The 12,023-nt window shown below is 40.6% G+C and overlaps 1 long non-coding RNA gene across 3 annotated transcripts in view; it reads left to right on the top strand.

Annotated features, from left to right (window-relative positions):
- The window catches only part of LOC116975519, a 103,195-nt gene that overhangs the window by 15,117 nt on the left and 76,055 nt on the right, over positions 1 to 12,023 (top strand). The gene's annotated exons all lie outside the window — the stretch shown is intronic.

Raw genomic sequence — 12,023 nt, 5'->3', positions numbered from 1 at the left:
AGAACATTAAATGGGTTGGGTGAAATACATTGCAGAGAAAACTGTACATGGAACCAATAGGAATAGTTAAACATATAAGCCTGACCTCGGTGGTGGGGAATATGTTGGAGTCAATCATAAAAGATGAAATAGCGGCACATTTGGATAGCAGTAACAGGATCGGTCTGAGTCAGCATGGATTTACAAAGGGGAAATCGTGCTTGACTAATCTTCAGGAATTTTTTGAGGATGTAACTAGGAAAATGGACAAAGGAGAGCCAGTGGGTGCAGTGTACCTGGACTCTCAGAAAGCATTTGATAAGGTCCCACATAGTAGATTAGTGGGCAAAATTAGGGCATATGGTTTTGAGGGTAGAGTGCTGACATGGATAGAAAATTGGTTGGCAGACAGGAAACGAAGAGTAGGGATTAACGGATCCCTTTCAGAATGGCAGGCAGTGACTAGTGGGGTATCGCAAGGCTCGGTGCTGGGACCACAGCTATTTACAATATACATCAATGATTTAGATGAAGGGATTCAAAGTAACATTAGCAGATTTGCAGATGACACAAAGCTGGGTGGCAGTGTGAACTGTGAGGAGGATGCTATGAGAATGCAGGGTGACTTGGACAGATTGAGTGAGTGGGCAGATGTTCGGCAGATGCAGTTTAATGTAGATAAATGTGAGGTTATCCACTTTGGTAGCAAAAACAGGAATGCAAATTATTATCTAAATGGTGTCAAGCTGGGAAAAGGGGAAGTACAATGGGATCTGGGGTCCTTGTTCATCAGTCAATGAAGGTAAGCATGCAGGTACAGCAGGCAGTGAAGAAAGCGAATGGCATGATGGCCTTCATAGCAAGAGTAGTTGAGTATAGGAGCAAAGAGGTCCTTCTGCAGTTGTACAGAGCACTAGTAAGACCACACCTGGTGTATTGTGTGCAGTTTTGGTCTCCAAATTTGACGAAGGACATTCTTGCTATTTTGGGAGTGCAGCGTAGGTTCACGAGGTTAATTCCCAGGATGGCGGGACTCTCCTATGCTAAGAGAATGGAGCGGCTGGGCTTGTATTCTCTGGAATTTAGAAGGATTAGAGGGGATCTTATTGAAACATATAAGATTATTAAGGGTTTAGACACGCAAGAGGCAGGAAACATGTTCCCTATGTTGGGGGAGTCCAGAACCAGGGGCTACAGTTTAAGAATAAGGGGTAAGCCATTTAGAACGGAGATGAGGAAACACTTTTTCACACAGAGAGTTGTAAGTCTGTGGAATTGTCTGCTTCAGAGGGCAGTGGAGGCAGATTATCTGGATACCTTCAAGAGAGAGCTAGATAGGGCTCTTAAAGATAGCAGAGTTAGGGGATATGGGGAGAAGGCAGGAACAGGGTACTGATTGTGGATAATCAGCCAATAATCACATTGAATGGCGATGCTGGCTCGAAGAGCCGAATGGCCTACTCCTGCACCTATTGTCTATTGTCTAAGATTAGCTGAAGAAGGATCTCGACCCGAAACATCACCTATTCCTTTTCTCCAGAGATGCTGCCTGACCTGCTGAGTTACTCCTGCTTTTTGTGTCTATTTTCGGTTTAAACTAGCATCTGCAGTTCCTTTCTACACAATATTATCTGTTACTTCCAGGATTTTTGCTCCGTCATAGAACTGATGTATAAGGGAAAAAAAGAGTATTCAACCAAACAATGGTAGACCTAATTTTCTTTTCCATTTCCCTGTCCTTCCCACTTTTTTGCCTCTCAAGTCTAGATGGATATTTAGATCTAGGCGCAAAGGCAATGAATACCCAACCGTATTCCAAATAAGTAATTGTTTATTACAAGCACATCTAAACAACACATGATTTTTACAAGAATTTATATTTATTTGTAGGCATTGTAAATTATATCTTGCTTCAACTCAATAAGTGACAAACAAACATTTTCCAGTTGAATTTGCCAGATGAGCATTTCGAGTAGAAACTCCAAATCACATTCTTCTACCCCACGTAGAGCTAAATATAATAACTAATTCTATTCCCAGGCCAGATACATAGTTTCGTACAAATCTTAGACTGGAGCTGTGACTTTGTTGGTTCATATTATTCAATTGTCCATTTGGAAGACGAAGCATTTTGCAAAGATTATTTCTAGTTATGAAACTCTGCCTGTGTCAATTTGTCACATTGCCAGTTCGCTTATGTGTGCTGATGAAACCCACTTCTATATCACCATTTTGTCATCAAATGCAGAGTATGCAGAAATGTCCTCCAATTTAGTATTAGTGACCAATGTTATTGTCTTCAGTGCTTGCCTTTGACTCCATATCTCACTTTGACATTTGTTGATATTTTGGTTACAGGAAGAACCATTGGTAGTTGAGATTGATGCTGAATAATGTGTTTAAATCTAAAACCAACAAAGAACAGCTAAAAAAATTATCTTGTTCTCAAACTGACAAATCACTGGCAAAAAATATATATTTTAAAATATTTGTGTATCCCAGATTGAATATGAAATGTGTGATTAATTGTGTAGAAATTAAATAAAAGAACCATGTAACATGTTGTCACTTGTTGTTAGGTATATGATATTTGTCTATCTCTGACATTTACAAATACCTTTTTATTTTACCATTTTATTTCAATGATAAAGAATCATATGTTAATAATAAATGTGTTTTATTTAAATCTACTTCTTCTTGCGTATGGTGTGCACAGCTTAAAGTTGAGGGTATTTGATCTCTTTGTTTGTGCACGTCGGGTTGATTACATTAGTGGAAACAGGGTGGACCATGTGAAGGTTGCAATCTCCCACCCCATTAAAACAACTTGGATCTATTGATGAAGGCAAATTGAAATGATAGAATATGTATATATGGCCTACTTGTAAAATGTAATGAATTAAACTCTACCAGCATTTATGTGGTTAAATAAAACATTTCTGTAATGCTGACACTCAACTCTTTGAGGCTGACAACTCTATGAAATAGTGTGTTAAAACTTTACTGTTTATCTGTATAAATTAGGTTTTGGTTTAAGTCATAGCCTTTAATCTATAGCCTCTGAACATTTTTGTCTTATGCTGCTTTCCCTAATTAAATTTGGAAATGAATTCTAGATGCAGTTATCAACTTGCACTTATCAAAACTTGAGACGCATAATGAAAATTTAATTACTAGCACTAATTTCCATATTATTCTTTAAAAAAATGTAAAATTCATCTAAAATAAGTGAGGACTTTGTCTTTGAAGATCAAGACAATTAATATGGATCAAAGCTTATGTTCTGTTGAAATGATTGCTCATTATCATTAAAAAAAATGACTTGGAGAGGAGAAACCCTTAATAGGTGAGAGCTATTGAAGGATGTAAGGAGTGCTGTGATCATACCAGGACATTTGATGATTAGTGATTGAGTGCTGGCTGATTAATTATGAACAATTATTGATTAACATTAGTTTAACTGACTATTTAATTTTTGTTACATTTCTTCATACAGCCTGCCAACGTGCACATCTGATATTTTGAAGCAATAAAAATTGCTAGTACCAACAACACTGACATAATAAAACGTGTCTTATACCCATTGCCATTTTGAATTGGGCTATATGACATTGACAAGAAGTGTTTTGGCTAGCTGCTGCATGATAATCTTGGCAGTAAGTGTTGAGATGGTTCCATATTTTCTTGTAGTGTGTCGTTAGATGTCCTGTAATTAACGTGCTACATCCAATGGTGCCATGGCAGCCCGACCCTACATGCATTTCTTCAGTTATTGGACATTGTTGATGAGGTAAGGGAAGTATGTTGGCACACTTGTTACACATCTGCCTTGGTTCCTGTTATTTCCAATGGGGCGTCCCCTCTGGTTTCAGAATAGTTCTCTAGAGAGCAGTGAGGTTATTGAAGACATGCATTATGGATATTTCAATCTGATGTTTCGACATAATGAAATCAGACTACAAAGAGTGGTGTTTGCTGCATTCCAAGATGTCCAAAGGCTCAATAATTAGTAAAAACCTGAAATGTGCCAAACATGAGGCTTTAATCAGTTGGCGCTCCATTTTCTCAGATATGGCAACTTTCCATTAGTGTGTGTGGTTCAATTAGTTATGAAGTAATCGAGAGTAGTAGTTATTAGACTTCTTGATGGTATTTACCCAGTTCAGACATTGTTTGAGAAACTCTCAGATAACTGAATGTAGATTTGATGTCCAAGGGCTGTTTGTTATGGAGGTTCCAAAGTTTTAGACCCATTAGCTTACTAAGAGCTTGAATGAACACCCCAAACAAAGATTATGTATTTGTTTTCATCTTGCTGAACCATAATATAATTCAGTGTTTTCTGAAATGTATCACTGGGGCACCTAACTTGATGCCTGCCGTAGTTTGGAGTCTGTAACAAAAGACGTTTGCATTGTTTTTAAATGATATGTTATCTTTGATTATCATTAGAGGACAGTAGTTGGCAGTAGGGCAGGCTTTCCACAGAGCTTGCATGCCAAAGTGTTGAGAATCATACTGAATTTGTATCCTTTACTCAAAATTAAGCTATGCCTGCGGAGAGCGATGAACACAATGCAGTCCACCACAGACCCGTCACTTCATTCTATCCAGTCTATCTTCACAGTGCTTTGCATCAGGAAGACAGGAAGCATTCTTAAGAATGCCTGGTATGGTAGCCATTTCCTTTACTCTGTTCTAAATTCCAGGAGAAGATACAGATCCTTGATGTCCAGTCTTCAGAACAGCTTCTTGCACTGTTATCAGACTCCTGAAGCAATCTTCTCTTTCACATCCCATTATTGGAGGTGCTGCCTGTAATTGTTCTCTTAAGTTTGCCTCAGAGAGTTATTGCACTTATTGCTTTTTATTCCACTACTTCGTATTGCACTACAATCTTTGCACCGTTTTGCTGTTTTGCATTCAGCTTTATATTTATTGTTGTTTCTATGATTGCCATTTATATTATATACTCCATGAGCTTTGTTCTAACAAGGAATTTAATTGTGCCCAGGTGTATATGACAATAAAGCAAAACTAACTATTTTGATCTTAGCCTTTGAGAAACCAATTCAACTCATTTTACCTCACTGCCACCATAAGAACCTTGGAATTGGCCATGACAGAATCTCTGAAGAGAGATGAGATTACTTTCTCTGCCCAAATGTCTTTGTTTGTTTTGTGTAGCCTTTCCCTGTTAAAAGATACAGAACAAATATATGTTGATGTATGAAGCATCCTAGAACTATATTCTGCACTCTGGTATTTTCCTCTTTGCTCTAACTGTTGTACTTGTGCATTGCTTGATTACATTCATGGAAAGTATTTTTTCAATAATTGGATAGAACACAAACCAAATGTTTTCATTGTATCTCAGTATATAAGACAGTAATAAAGAGGGAAGATTGGACTTTACTGACTTCCATCACAGTGAGGAACGTGGGAAATCCGCTGTGGTGGATGTTTATGTTAACTTTTATGTAGTTGTGTGTCTTGTTGCTTTTTTTAGTGTGGGTGTATGGTAATTTGAATATCACTGTACCTTAATTGGTACACGTGACAATAAAAGACCTTTGAAACCTTTGAGCCTTTATGTTATGACAGAAGCCTCCTCCTGGCGATCCCTGGAAACGACGACACGATGCACTCTGTGATGCGTCAGGCAACGATTCTGTCAACTGTAGCTCACTGTTGGATGACGACATAAGCCAACAGTGAGCTACATCATCTGACACATGAACGAATGAACGAACGAAACAGCCTTTAATAAGCCAATAATAATATATAGTGGTATTGGTTTATTATTGTCACGTGCACTCAGGTAAGCCACATGTTGGCCGCTTGCGTGAGATAAAAAGCCAACATATAAACTAACTGGCTTTCCTGAATGAATGTGAACACTTGTGAATTGGTACATCAGAATCCACAATCATCCCGAACATCTCCTCAACCGTTTTTGTTTACTCCCAATCATTGCACGTTATTTGTCTCAACAATTTTGTCCCATCCACGTTACGGACCATCAGTATGAATGGCACAAAGTGTTCTAATGTCATGATTCTTGAACAAAGACTTTCAAGGCAACTGTGTTCTTGGGTGGTAAAGATAGCACCCAGTGACAGGTAGAAGTGAACTTCACACTTCCAACAAACACTTAACAATTTCACTTGCTCAATAATTTCTGAGAATTAATTCTGAGGTACTACCAGAGAAGTCTAATAATACTGTGTTGGTTGACCCTGGTGAGGGTTATGTATGCAGTGAAAACTCTCACTTTAAAATAAAAAAAGAGGGTTTCACATTGGGAAGACTCATTATATTATCTGATAGAGGAACACTATCTTTGACAAATAGGCATTCTAAAGAGTACACAACTGGAGGGGTCGATGTTCATTTAAAAAAAACCTTAATAGATTTTTGTATTATTGTGTGTGTCTGCTGAATTCATTCACAAATTGCTGCCAATGATCCATTAGTAAAATCACACTATGTGAATGGAGTTCTTAACCACTTAAAGCATCATCTGAGTATATCTAGAACAGATGAATTGAACATACACAGTGAAGCACATTGGTTATTATTAAAGTCAAGTGCATTTCAAGTAGATCTTTATCAAGTAGCACTGCAGGGTCTCTCTCTAATCAGGTTTATGTCCATGGCACAATAATGAAATAACTTTCATTGAAGTCATTCATGATAGCCTATGGATTTTTTTTACTGACAACCTGGTCTTCATTATCGTTCCTCTCTGGGTCATTGGTAAGGGTTGACTAAACCATGCTCCTCCATTACCTCTTTGTCATTACCCAGCATGGTGGAACCATGTTTACCTGATTACATTCTTAACCATCCTTTTCTACACAATTAATCACCCACAATGGGTCCGCTGCCCATGTCCATGCTTTTATTTCTGGAGTCTGGGGCCTAACCCCCCCCCCCCCCCCCCCCCATGATAGTTATGCTGGAAATTTGTTGCTGAAACCAGTTCTCCTTTTGACTAAATCTAAAATATTTTCTTTGAGTTCTGAGTTAGTCAGTTACCTGCAGATTTGATTATCGGAACACTCCCATTAGAAATGAGATTATCCATAGCTCTTGTCCATGTTTTAACTTGCTTTGGCTCATTTCAACCATCACACTTACGTTCATCGATGACCCACTCTGGCTTTTATTCTAGCATCAGCATTACTGTAAAATGTTCATTCTTCCGTAACTTCACATTCCCTTAACTCTCCAACTGAAAAAAGCCCCAGATGTGTAGGTAGTGGACATGAAAGTGGGATATCATCGAACGAGCGTGAACAGTGATCAATGGTCAGCATGGATTCAGTGGGCCAAAAGACCTGTTTAATGCTGTGTCTTTCAATCATTCAAAAGAACTTGGACAGAACAATATAGAACTAGATTGAAGCTCAGCAGGAAATGTAGATTTCTCCACACTATCACATCAAATGCAAACAAGGACAAGTACAACATGGGATAGGTTCAATGCAAGTACCCATTATAGTGTTATTCAATGCTTCTCAGATAGGTTCATTACGTTAGTGAAAGATCTAACCGTATTATGTAACCATAATAATAATTGCAGTGTGTACTCCCGTTGATATTACACTCTACAGTAATTGAAACAATTAATATTGTTGGCTATCAAGGGAGGCGGAAGTTGAGGAGTGACCTGATAGCTGTATGTAAAATTATGATAGAGATAGATAGAGTAGATAGTCAAATATTTTTTCTCTGGGTGTAAATGTCAAAAACTAGAGAGGAGAGCTTTAAGGTGAGGTGGGAAAGCTTAAAGGAGTTTTGCAATTGTGTATTATCCAGTTTTTGAAGTTCTTTGTACATTTTGCGGGGCATTTCATTTTTATATACAGGGTGTGGTAAAATATTTGGAAAGCGCCGCCAATATTGGTGGTATGAAAACAAATTTTGAGGCATTTAGACAAACGCATGAACAGTCAGGGAATAAAAGGATAGAGACCCTGTAGATGGGATTAGTTAGATTGGTGTCATGATTGGCACAGAAATAAGAGTTCCTGCGCAGTTCTACTCTATGCTCTCAATGGTAATAATAATAATAATAATAATAATGGATGGGATTTATATAGCGCCTTTCTAATACTCAAGGCGCTTTACATCGCATTATTCATTCACTCCTCAGTCACACTCGGTGGTGGTAAGCTACTTCTGTAGCCACAGCTGCCCTGGGGCAGACTGACGGAAGCGTGGCTGCCAATCTGCGCCTACGGCCCCTCCGACCACCACCAATCACTCACACACATTCACACACATTCACACACAGGCAAAGGTGGGTGAAGTGTCTTGCCCAAGGACACAACGACAGTATGCACTCCAAGCGGGATTCGAACCGGCTACCTTCCGGTTGCCAGCCGAACACTTAGCCCATTGTGCCATCTGTCGTCCCTGGTAAGCTGGAGATTGCAGACTGGTATATTTATCATCTGCCGTAGAGAATTCTTTCCATTGATCTTAGGTCTGTGAATAAACTCCTTGAAAGATATTTAAGTTATTACAGGGTAGTAGAGATGAAATCAGAAAATGAAAACATGGAATGCCATGTTCAATTACTCTATGTGGGGTACTGATATGAAGAACAAGCAAAATATGTGACAATGCAATTCAGAAAGCTTCGACTAAGCAATTGATGTTTGAGGTATGGAATTGCGGATAAATGGCATTGGAAAACCAAATGCAGATTATTCCATTTATCTGATGTATACCAGGGTATGTTTCACAAGGTGAACTCTTTGATGTATTCCTATCGTGTTGTCAGTTTCCACACAATATCTTATATTGATCCTTGTTAAACTCTTAACTAAATCACTTCAAGCAATATTTGCATTGAATAATAATAAAACATATGGAATGTTCATGTGATAGCAGCAGAATTAGGCCATTCGGCCCATCAAGTCTACTCCATCATTCAATCATGGCTGATCTACCATTCCCTCTTATTGGTCTTAATGACTACAGGCCTGTCGCTCCGGCCTCTGTAATCATGAAGACCCTTGAACGACTTGTGCTGGCCTACCTGAAAAATATCACAAACCCCTTGCTGGACCACCTGCAGTTTGCATATCGGGCCAATAGATCAGTGGATGACACAGTCAACCTAGGCCTGCACCTCATCCTCCAGCACCTAGACACCCAGTGGACCTATGCAAGGATTTTGTTTGTGGATTTTAGCTCTGCATTCAACACCATTGTGCCAGAGCTACTACACTCCATACTCTCCCAGTTAACTGTGCCTGAACCCCTCTGTCAGTGGATCACCATCTTCCTGACAGACAGGAAGCAGCATGTGAAGCTGGGAAAGCACATCCCAGACCCGCTGACCCTCAGCATAGGAGCACCGCAAGGCTGCTTACACTCCCATTTCCTTTACTCCTTTCCTCTCTCTACACCGACGATTGCACCTCCACAGACTCCTCTGTAAAGCTTCTCAAGTTAGCGGACGACACAACCCTGATTGGACTGATCCAGGATGGGGAGAGATCTGCCTACAGACAGGAAGTAACACAGCTGGCATCCTGGTGCCATTGCAACAACCTGGAGTGCAATGCACTTAAGACCGTGGAATTGATTGTAGACTTTAGGAGAGCTCACCCTTCCTTCACCCCACTCACCATCAACAACACCACAGTCACATCTGTGGAGTCATTTAAGTTCCTTGGAACCATCGTCTCCAGGGACCTTAAATGGAAGGCCACCATCGACTACATAGTCAAAAAGGCCCAACAGAGGAAACACAATCTGCCACAGGCAATGATGGTCCAGTTTTATACTGCCATCATAGAGTCTGTTCATCATCTTCTCCATCATGGTCTGGTTTGGCTCAGCCAACAAGCATGACATCCGCGGCTGTAGCGCATCGTTCGATCAGCCGATAAGGTTGTTGACTGCAACCTTCCCCCCCATCAATGAGCTGTACAATGGCAAGGAAGTGAGCGGGTAAGATAATCTCTGACACCTCTCACCCTGGCTGCAAACTCTTTGAAGTACTTCCCTCTGGAAGGCGACTCTGTACTGTCAAAGCCGCCACAGCAAGACATAAGCAGCAGCTCTATTCAACAGCCAAAAGTCTGTAGCCTCCTTTTGCATTGGTATGTTATTTCATTCTTCACATGTGTAAATTATAATGTTTTATTTTTAATTGTCTACTGTATATCATGTTGTTACTTGTGAGCAAAGCAACAAGGCAAATTCTTTGTATGTATACATACTTGGCTGATAAAAAAAAATATTCAATTCAATTTAAAGCTTGTTCTCCATCCTTCTCCCTATAACCCCTGACACCTGAACTAATCTAGAATCTATCTATCTCTGCCTTAAAAATATCCATTGACTTGGCCTCCACAGCCTTCCGTGGTAGTTAATAATAGCGGGACATTTTTAAGCATATGGGGTTTAATGTAACTGTTTCCTGTTTTTCTTCCTTTTTTCATTTCTATCGGTAAAAAGGGAGCAGTGTGTCAATTTGTTAATTGTATCATTTATGATATCATTGTCACATGGGTTATATTGACACAACAAACCTTTGGAAGGATTCATGAAATAAATTGCCCCATCTCATTTAAGCTCCTGAATTCTCTATGTATTCTCTCCAGCACATCCAGCTAAAGTCTCTTCAGAAACAGTTGTAATATAACCGAATATGTCCAATTCCCTCTGGCAGTTTTGGGTTAATACCAAACTTCACAATTCTTTAAGTAAGCATCCATTTCTGTGTCACAACCCCACTGTTCCCAAGGGCAGAATTGTTAATCATTCCCACTGGAAGTGAAAGAAAATTATAATAGCCTGGAAATTGAATGATGTCATGCCATGCTTGTTATATAAAACATAGAACATGGAGTCAGAATGTGGTGAATTGATTGCCACAGAAGGCCATTGATAGATTCTTGATTAGTAAGGGTGTCAGGGGTTATGGGGAGAAGGCAGGAGAATGGGATTGTGAGGGAAAGATAGCCATGTTTGAATGGTGAAGTAATGGGCCGAATGGCCTAATTCTGCTCCTATAACATGCATTTGTGTAAAGTGCTGCACAAGAACAGGCCCTTCAGCTCTCAATACCCATGCCAAACAGAATGCCAGGATCAACTAACCTCATCTGCCTGCACACAATCCATATCGCTCCATTCCCTGCATGTGCCTATCTGCCTCCACTACCATCCCTGGCAACAAGTTCCAGGCACTTAACACCCTCTATGTAAAAAAAAAACTGGTCCTGCACATCTCTTTTAAACCTTTGCCCTCTCACCTTAAAGCTATGCTCTCTAGGGGGTCTTGATGTTTCCACCTTGGGAAAAAGGTTCTGACTATCCTCCCTAAGCATTTCATAATATAAGGTATTTCTATCAGGCCTCCCATCAACCATTGACATTGTGGATGCCTTGGACTCTGCGGTTGGTGGTGTATTGGAACAGTTTGTAGATGGTCATTGGCGGCCTCTCACCTTTTTCAACTGGCAACAGCACGTTTGACTGGGAGCTGCTCGCTTTATACCTGGCGGTGAGGCATTTCCATTATTTCCTGGAGGGCTGGGACTTTGTTGCATTTACGGACCATAAGTCCCTCACTTTCACCTTCACCAGGGTGGCCGACCCTCGGCAGCAGCGCCACCTCACCGCTATCGCCGAATTCACGACAGATAACCGGCACATTGCCGGGAAAGATAATCTGGTCGCGGATGCCTTGTCCGGCCCGGCTGTTTTGCCCGTTCTCAACGTGTCCCCGGGAATCGATTATTCCGCTTTGGCTGCGGCGCAGCTAGCGGACGAGGAGATGAGGGCGTACCGAACTGCCATCACAGGACTGGTGCTCAAGGACGTACCTTTGACTTCCGCTGGCATCACCGTCCTGTGTGACACCTCCACGGTGCAGCCGCGGACTATTGTTCCAGGGACCTGGCGTCGTCAGATTTTCGACACCATTCATGGTTTGCCCCACCCATCGATCCGGGCAACAGTGGAGCTGGTGGCTGCAAGATTCGTTTAGCATGGATTGCGGAAGCAGGTCGGTCA

Source organism: Amblyraja radiata, chromosome 7 (assembly GCF_010909765.2).
Source record: "Amblyraja radiata isolate CabotCenter1 chromosome 7, sAmbRad1.1.pri, whole genome shotgun sequence".
NCBI lineage: Eukaryota > Metazoa > Chordata > Chondrichthyes > Rajiformes > Rajidae > Amblyraja > Amblyraja radiata.
This window is presented reverse-complemented; position numbering and strand designations above follow the sequence as displayed.